The sequence below is a fragment of the Phragmites australis genome, chromosome 18 (genome assembly GCF_958298935.1).
Source record: "Phragmites australis chromosome 18, lpPhrAust1.1, whole genome shotgun sequence".
Classification (NCBI taxonomy): domain Eukaryota; kingdom Viridiplantae; phylum Streptophyta; class Magnoliopsida; order Poales; family Poaceae; genus Phragmites; species Phragmites australis.
Genome location: NC_084938.1, coordinates 7,223,942 through 7,233,474, shown reverse-complemented (window position 1 = coordinate 7,233,474; position 9,533 = coordinate 7,223,942). Strand labels below are relative to the sequence as shown.

The following is a 9,533-nucleotide window of genomic DNA, read 5'->3' as shown; positions in this document are numbered from 1 at the left end:
ACATTGCTCGGGAGATGACAATGGAGTGGAGGCCATGGGTTTAAGTTCTATGAGCGCTACTAGGCAATGTGCAGGGAGAATGGAATGAGGTTGGGGGTGAAAACGAACAACTTTGGGTCCCCCTATTTATAGCCATGGGAGCGGGTCAAACGGAGAGGTTTAGAGCCATCAAGATCTAGTAACGACGGTTGAAATTCTGAGGTCGCCTCTAGTGCACAGTGATTCAAATCTGACGCATCGAGCGAAAGCCAAGATGTTACCTAGGCATTATGGCACGTCCAATCTCCATGCAGAGGGATGCCATGTTGTTTTGACATGTCATGTCAAAGGTTGCGTGAAAACGAGCACGAGCGGGAGTGGGTTTTTAATGTTCATCTCCTCGGCTGTTCGAATCCACTCAATGACCATAACATAATTATAGCCATATGCTCATAGGTTTACGCTTTTGAGCATGTGGTCAAGAATAGTAAGTTGATGCTTACGCTTTACTCTCAGCTCGATCTAGTCGTCAAGCAAAGAGTCAGTAGCTACATCATATATTTTCAACGCTTAACCCTTATGCTTCACTCTTTTTTTTAATTATCATTTTAACTATAGAGTCGGGGGTTATATCATACATTTTCGATGGTACATGTATGTTCTTTCTTACTCTCTGAGTAGGAAATATTCTCCTCTACTAGAGAGTCGGGGCCACATAGTAATACCATATCCTATAAATATATATTTTTTTGCAAAAAGTTTATCTGGCTTCGCATTGACTGCATTGAATAGAACCAATGGAGGCATGTGTTGGGTTGATGACGAATAACTACACCTCATAAGACATAATAACACAAGAGATTGTCAGACATCTCATGCTTAACAGTCAACAAGGTTCTGAAGTTCTAATCGGTCTCATATGTGTTCTTTATCAAGTTCATATTCGCAAGCTGGTCAAATATGCAAGTCGGTGAAAGTTTGCAAAAAATCATCATATTATTTTCTCTTTCTAGTTTTGTACTAGTCTTTTCCTTATTCTTGTGGTTACTTCGAGTGTTTGGGTGGAGAAAGGCGAAAGCTTCAAGTAGGAGTCTTGCGGCGAGAGAATGAAGAATGGCTATAGTCCAGGTTCGTATAGATAAAAAGCCTGGTAATTAATGTCTATTTTGGTAACCATTCTTATTACTGTAGCACCTCGTTCGGCGTGAAAGATAGGATGATGACATTGTGCGAATCTTTGCACGTTCCTTTGAATGCATTAAATACGCTTATACCCAATGATTCAAATTTTGAAGATATCTTTTTAACTCTAACAGAGTCGGGTGTCGATAAGTCAAATTTTTAAGCCTTTCTTGAGACTCGAGGTGTGGACAATGGCAAGGCGCTCGACCTAATCGCATTTCACTTGATACTCGGAACATGACTTTCCTTGCTCAATTCTTTTGACTACAGGTTTGATCCACCTTACTCGACCAATCCTATACTTGGTAGTACTCGAGTGGGTGCTTGTAGAAATCCTCCCTGCTGAGCAAAGTTATAGGAGCTATTGTCGAATATCTAACTATGGGTATATACGCATAAGGAGTTCACCATGCATGGATATGGTACATCGTATACAAGATGGACAACTCCGGATATTGCGGACTCGAATCTACAAAACCTGGTATACTCAGAGATCATGAAAACCTACACTAGGAAGGTCTCAATCGAGTTAACTGACTCAAGTATGACTACTATCCAAGCTGGATTTGGCTGCCATGTCTTGGCTGACAAGACGGAAGACCCCCTGTTGACTACGGTAGATGTAGGGCGACGCCAGGGCACCTATATAAGGCAGGGACCTAGACTCCCAATAGGACAACTCAACTCACAACCCACAACAAAGCAACGTATACGTAAACTCGACACAAGCACTAAGGCACTATCAGTGGAGATACTCAACAACTTTAACCTTAGATTAGTTTAGATCTGATCTACTCTATTGTAATAGGTCTAACCACCTTGCTTGTACTCGAGACCATCCATATGCCGAATCATCCACACAGGACATAGGGTATTACTCCACATTAGGGGCCCGAACCTGTATACATCATGTGTCTTATTTCCTGCTTGTTCCCTAATCTCAAAGGTACCCCGTTTGATTACAGACATATTGTCAGAAACTAATCTTCGATAGATCTAAGAGATGTTCGCCTCTCAGTTACGGTCAAGGATCATCCATCTACACTCCAAGCTGGCAAGCACATGTAAAGGAGACATGACTACTGCAACATATTTCTCCAAGATGAAGGGCTTTGCCGATGAGATGGCTGCTGCATGTAAGTGGCTTGATGAAGATGATCTCGTGTCTTATATTCTTACCAGACTAGATGCTGAATATAATCCGCTTATTGAGGTAGTGAGTGCAAGAACTGACCCTATCATTTTGGGTGACCTTTATGCTCAACGCTTATCTATTGAGGCATGTCCGGAGGCACAAAACTCTTAGTTTCAGATGACAACCAATAGTACATCTCGAGGAGGACATACTCGCAACCATGGAGGACGTGGCTGCGGTGATGGAAACCAAGGTGGTGGCCGTGGCTATAACAATAGCAATGGCTCATCAAACTCAAAGCTGGTATGTCAACTATGCTCCAAAGTTGGACATACTGTTCATCATTGTTGGAAAAGGTTTGACACAACCTTCACGGGTGAAGAGAAGACTGCAAATACAGCTGTTAATTCATATGGTATTGATGCAAATTGGTATACGAACATTGCTGCTACTGATCACATCATTGGAGAACTAGACAAGTTGACCACATGTGAGAAGTACAATGGGGAGGAGCAGATCCATACAACTAATGGTGTAGGTATGGTTATTAATCATGTTGGCTACTCTACTGTTTATACCCCAGTTCGTGATCTTCATCGTAATAATATTCTTCATGTTCCCAATACCAAAAAGAATCTTCTCTTTGTTTATCGTCTCACCTCGGACAATAACACTTACCTTGAATTTCATCATGATTTCTTTTTATTAAGGATCAAGCAACAAATAAAACTCTTCTACAAGGTAGGTGTAGAGGCGGTCTTTATCCTCTTCCAACCTTGAAGTAGTCATCCTCCTCAAGACAAGCTCTTAGTGTTGTCAAACCCTCATCTGAGGTCATCCTTCATCTGTTATAGTTAGAAAGGTCATTAGTAGCAGTAATTTGCCATGTTCTCAATAGTCTAGTTTAGAATCTGTGTGTGATGCTTGTCAACAAGCCAAGAGTCACCAACTCCCTTATCCAAAGTCATCAAGTGTGTCTAAAGTTCCCTTAGAGCTTGTGTTCTCTAATGTGTGGGGACCTACACCTAGTTCATTTGGAAGAAATAAGTACTATGTAAGCTTTATTGATGATTATAGCAAGTTCACTTGGATTTTTCTGTTGAAAAATAAGTCCGATGTGTTCAGTAAATTTCATGAGTTTCAACAACATGTTGAGAGGCTTTTTAATAGAAAGATCATAGCTATGCAAACTGATTGGGGAGGTGAATATCAGAAATTACACTCTTTCTTTAGAAGAGTAGGAATCTCCCATTTGGTTTCCTGTCCCCATGCTCATCAACATAATGGGTCAGCCGAACGCAAGCATCGTCATATCGTAGAAATTGGTCTAGCCTTGCTTGCTCATGCCTCCATGCCATTAAAATTTCGGTCTGTGCTGCCTCAGGCTTCGGGAGCTGATGGTGCTAACCCTGACTCGGGAATAGCACCACCAGAAATAGGTATGTTGGGTACTCAAGGAAAAGAATATATGTTACCTAATCGAGAACGATGACTAAAGCAGTGTGAATAGATATCTCACTAAATTTTTGGATGACTTTTTTCTATTTTCTTACTTAACGCACTTCAAAACAAAGAGCGGAAGTAAGACACCTAGACAAATAGAGAAGATTACAATGATCATGAAAAGACCATGGCTCCACTGGATGGATTTGAATACTAGGTTCTATGAGAAACTAATCCAAGTATCATCGCTCACAAACTTTTACAACTTGAATAAAAAACACTTACATCAAAAAAATAAGAATAGGATGAAGAAATTCTACAAGTTTATAGATCTAGAGGATGAGAATGGTTCAAGACTAACTCATATGTGATTCTTATCCCTCTAGCAATAAGAAGAACAACTTCAACAAGTTGAAAATTTTTAGCTTTCAAATAAAAACGAAAATTGCAACGAAAATCGAGAAACTTGCAACCAAGCAAGGGAGCCAATAGAGGGAAAGTAGAAGGAGATGAACACAAGCACAAGAGAAAACATAAACTTTATTTTTTACAGAGGAACGCCCTATTTTCAATGGATTACAAATTATTTTTGCATATAAAAGTTCTCACCTAATATATAGGCTAAGTAGTCATCTCTCCCTCTTCTAAAACCCTAACACACAACTCTCAAATGGATGGCTCAAAAGGCTCAACCAGCCCTTTCCTTCTATTTATAGTTGTTCCTTGACCCCTAAGTTTCCTATATTGTTCCTAAAATATCTCTCTCTCTTCCAATACACTCCTACCTACCATCGAGAATATTTTCGTTCATCTTTGTCCGCATCCATCGAATGGCCATAGCGCCTCATGACTTAGCTTCGTCTCGACACAAGCTTCCTAATGATCCCACATGCACTTCACACTTTCCCTCGGTTTTGAGGCCAAACCGCTAAACCGCCTCGCACGCTTCTTAAATTCGTGACTCACTGCCACTTGCTTACACCTTAAGCAAGCCACCCGATGTCAACGCATATACTCCGTCTTGCAATCTTGACCACTGGCAAGTCTCTCCCGCTCTTGATCCCTCGGGCTACCTTGTCACGTGCACTGGCATCTTTTTCGCTTGACTTTGTTAACACGCAGTCTTCATCCACCTTCTCACGCTTTGCTTGCACACCACGTGTACAGCTAGGATCACCCATAACTCCACCCGGCCACTTTGATCGTCTGGTACCAAGGACCTCGCTTAGTCCCCATAATCCCACTGTTGATAGCCAAGTGTGCATCCATCACCTGTACATCATAAGACAAGCACAAACATATCTCCAATTCCATCTCCAATTAGAAAAAAAATAAACTTCTCTATTGAAGAACTTATCGTAGAAAAATCGTGAACATCGGATGATCCGGCGTGTATTGCCCTTTGATCATCGGACCATCCGACGCTTGTAATTCTGAGTCCACTTAAAGCTTCCTGGAAAATCCTCTAGCGAAACATCCGATGTACACTCCTCCTTCGTTGGACCATCCGCTGAGTGCAACTCGCCAGACAAGTCATTTTGTAGCTTCTCTATAACAAATGCTCCGATGAGGAAACCGGTGTTCACACCCTCCATCGTCAGACCATCCTGTGTATAGAACTTCTGAACTCTGCCTCCTGGAATGCTCTGGCGTGTACTGTGCCTCATCATCGGATCATCCGACGTGTACAAATTCTCCAGCGCCGGATCATCCGGTGAGTGCAATTTTCCTAGCTCAGAGACAAAAACTCTCATTCCGATATCTTTGGTTAGTCTCAAACATAGACAAACACAACCATGCTTATGCAATACCAAAGATCATCAAACCAACTCAATAAACTTGTCAACCACTGAACCCAAATAAACCAAGACACATGTCAACTTGGTTTCTCAATCGCCCCCTTGATGAGTGCATTGATAATTCTCAAAGCACAAAGTTTTGGGTTTGAAGAAATTACAACAAGAGAAGCTCATCCAAGTGACCAAAAGGCTAAAGAGAAATCAAATAAAGGTCACTTGGTATAAGAAAGATTGCATAATCCCAAAGAGAAGTAAAGACAAGCAAAAAATAACAAACTTCCCCTTGATGAATGCACGATTTTCATTATGCAAGATTTTTCTTTGTGGTTTAGTGTATATTTTCTTCCCCTATGGCAATGCAAACATCAAGGATAAAAAATCTTGCAATGCATGAATATGCAATCATAATGAGATTTCACAAGTATACCATAAATCATTTGCAAATGCTAGAAACGTCAAAGGGCTATAGAGAGTAGAATGAGGAACTCACAATCACACAAAGGCTCAAAAAGATACAGTGTCACAATAGCATGAAGCTTTACAAGCTAAACTTGAAGAATTGTTGGCGTATTTAAGTTCACATAGCCAAATCATGGTAAAATCGATCACCACATAAGCATCCACTAATCCTGAGGCAAGACAAGCATTAAGAACCAGCAAACTTCAATCTCAAACTAGGAAAACAAGCATTCATGATAGTAGACTATGCAAATGCTCACATATAAAACTAAGACTTAGTTAGATCAAGTGATTAAAAAGATTGAACATTTAGGCATAGTTCTTTGTAATTCATTTTATCCTCAAGTTGCCTCTTATCCAAGCGAAGTATTGCATGACTGGGTACGGCAAACACCTCAAGACTTCAAGACAACTATATTGGATCACATCTTAACACAAGAAACTTGATTGTTCAAAATTATTCAAATGGCATGAATTCCTAAGTTTTTCGTAAGATCAAGTCAACTAGTGTCTTTACGACACAAGAAACACATGTTCCCCCAAGGTTCTATCATGAGATAAACATTTGACAAAGACAAAAAAATATAGTGCAATGTTCTCCAATCCACTATCTTGAACAAGAAGCTTAGAGCAAGATATTCATCGACCTAGTCTTAACACAAGTATTGACTAAGTTAAAGTAATTACGAATATGGTGATCAAGAATGTAGCATTTCATAGTCTATATGATTCATAAAATTACCAAATATCATCTTTTGGTAAGCTAGCTTGCTTGAAATGTTTCGTGTCAAAGCATCAAGAGGAGACTAAGATTAAAAGATTAGCCCGCACAACTACTCAACGTAGTCCAAATTCAAGACCAGCAACTAAAAATGCAAAAGACATACAAGTCAAAGCTCAATTACTATGATTATCTTACACAATGCGATGCAATTCTAAGGCAACAAAAGTAAGATAGATTATGTACAACTGCAACTACCCCTCACACAATGCTATAGGGATGATACACTCCAAGCTCTCCCTTCAGAAAAGCAAACCTTATTGCATCTAGAGGTTTGGTAAAGATATCGGTAAGCTGGTGTTGGGTATCTATGTATCTCAAGTCAGTGTCTCTCTTCTCATTGTGGTCTCGCAAGAAGTGGAATCTCACATCTATGTGTTTGGTTCTAGAGTGTTAGACTGAGTTATTGGCTAAGCTTATGGCACTAGTGTTGTCACATAAAAGTGGCACACTCTTGAAGTCTAACCCAAAATCTCTCAAGGTGGCAACCATCCACAAGATCTAAGAACAACAGCTAGCGGTAGCAACATAATCAGCTTCGGTAGTTGACTGGGCAACACTAGACTATTTGTGAGAAGACCAACAACCAAGAGAGCTACCCAAGAAATGATAAGTACATGAGGTACTCTTCCTATCAATCCTACAGCCAGCAAAATCCGCACCCAAAAAAACCTTGAAGGAAAAGCAAAGAAGATGCAGAAAATCAAAGACCATACTCAAGGGTGTGTTTGAGATACCTCAAGGTGCGCTTCACCACTTGGTGATGAGATGTCCTTGGTGATGCTTGTAAACGAGCACACAAGCAGACGATGAAGTGAATGTCGGGTCTTCTTGTCGTCAAATACAAGAGGGAGACAATCATACTCCTATATTCCCGCTGGTCTACTACCTTGCCATCTTCATCTAGATCAAGCGCGGTCGAGGTAACCATAGGTGTCACTAAGGGCTTCACATCGTTCATGTCAAACTTATTCAGCAGATCCTTGGTGTACTTTATTTGGTGGATGAATGTACCTTACTTGCATTGCTTGATTTGAAGCCCAAGGAAGAAGTTGAGCTCGTCCATCATCAACATCTCGAATTCCCTACTCATAGTTTTGGCAAACTTGGCTACAAGAGCATGAGAAGAACTACAAAAAATGATATCATCCACGTATATCTAAATAAGTAGGAAATCATTGCCATACCTCGTCACATACCCATTCTCTAACAAGAAAGACTTGAGCATATCATACCAAGTCCTAGGTGTCTGCTTAAGCCCATACAAAGCCTTCTAAAGCTTGCATACTCTATGTGGATATTTGGGATGCTCAAAACTAGGGGGTTACTTGACATAGACCTATTCTTCTATAAAACCATTTAGAAAGCACTTTTGATATCTATTTGATACAACTTGAAACCCTGAGATGCCGAAAATACAAGGAGGATCCTAATGGCTTCTAATCTAACTACTAGTGCAAAGGTCTCTTCAAAGTCTATCCCCTCTATTTGAGTGAAACCCTGGGCCACAAGTCTAGCTTTGATTCTAATTACAGACCCATCCTCCCCCTGTCTGCTCCTAAAGACCCATTTTATGCCTATGGTATGAACATTTGGAGGTGGATCTAGAAGAATCCAAACTTAGTTTCTCTCAAAGTTTTCTAGTTCTTCATGCATGACATCGACCCAATTTGAATCATAAAGAGCATGTCCAATATTGTGGGGCTCAAAAGAAGCAATAAATGCAGAATTAGTCAAATGAGCATGTTGAACAGATTTGGACCTCGTTACCCTTTCACCAACGTCGCCGATCATCAGCTGTGGGGGATGTCTCCGCTGAATATGTTGAGGAGTCTCTCATTGTGAGATGATCGCCCCCTCAAACGCTACCGGTGCAGGCTCAAAAGCAGCTAAAATGGAAGTAGAAGATGCAGGACCCTCTGCCAGTGTTGAAGAAGCAGGAGCCAGCTCAGGAGCAGGTGTGATAGCAGAAAGTAGTGGATCATCCTCATCATCATCGAAACCTGAAGGTCGCCATATACAAAGATGCTTTCACTCATCTCTTGATCACCTGCACACTCAAGAATAGGGCTAACTTAAGGGGTTGATTCATCAAAAGTCACATCATAGGATTCCATAATGGTGTTAGTGTCAAGATTATAAACCCTGTAAGCATGACCATGAAGAGAATACCCTAAGAAAATCCTATCGAAAGAACGCGACTCCAACTTATCAAGATTGCCACGCTTTAGGATGAAGCAACGACAGCCAAAGACTCTCAGATGTGAAACCTTTGGCTTCCTAACAAAGCGCAACTCATAAGAAGTCAAATTCAAAATTGAGCGCAAGAAAATTCGATTTGAGATATAACAATTTGTGCTAATAGCCTCTGCCCAAAACTTCCTAGAAGTCCTATGCTCATCAAGCATTGTCCTCGCCATCTCAACCAAAGTTCTGTTCTTCCTTTCAACCACGCTATTCTGCTAAGGAACACGTGGGGCAAAAAATTGATGCTCAATGCCATGTTCAAGACAGAAAGCATCAAAGAGATAGTTCTTGAACTTGGTGCTATTATCACTATGAATTGCTTTCAATGCACCAGGGAGTTCATTGAACAATCTCAAAGCTAAGCTCCAAAACTGTGAAAATACCTCATCCTTGCTCACAAGAAAGAATACCCAACAATATCGAGAGTAGTCATCAACAATGACAAGTACATGCCACTTCCCACCCACTGAACGAACCCGAGATGGACCAATAGTGTCCATATGAAGAA

At 40.7% G+C, this 9,533-nt stretch overlaps 1 non-coding gene across 1 annotated transcript; it reads left to right on the top strand.

The window, feature by feature from the left end:
• Nucleotides 1-2,302: 2,302 nt before the first annotated feature.
• Nucleotides 2,303-2,441, top strand: LOC133899841 (small nucleolar RNA Z247). Its single transcript, XR_009906449.1, has one exon. It is a non-coding gene; the product is annotated as a small nucleolar RNA Z247 (small nucleolar RNA).
• Nucleotides 2,442-9,533: the final 7,092 nt, after the last annotated feature.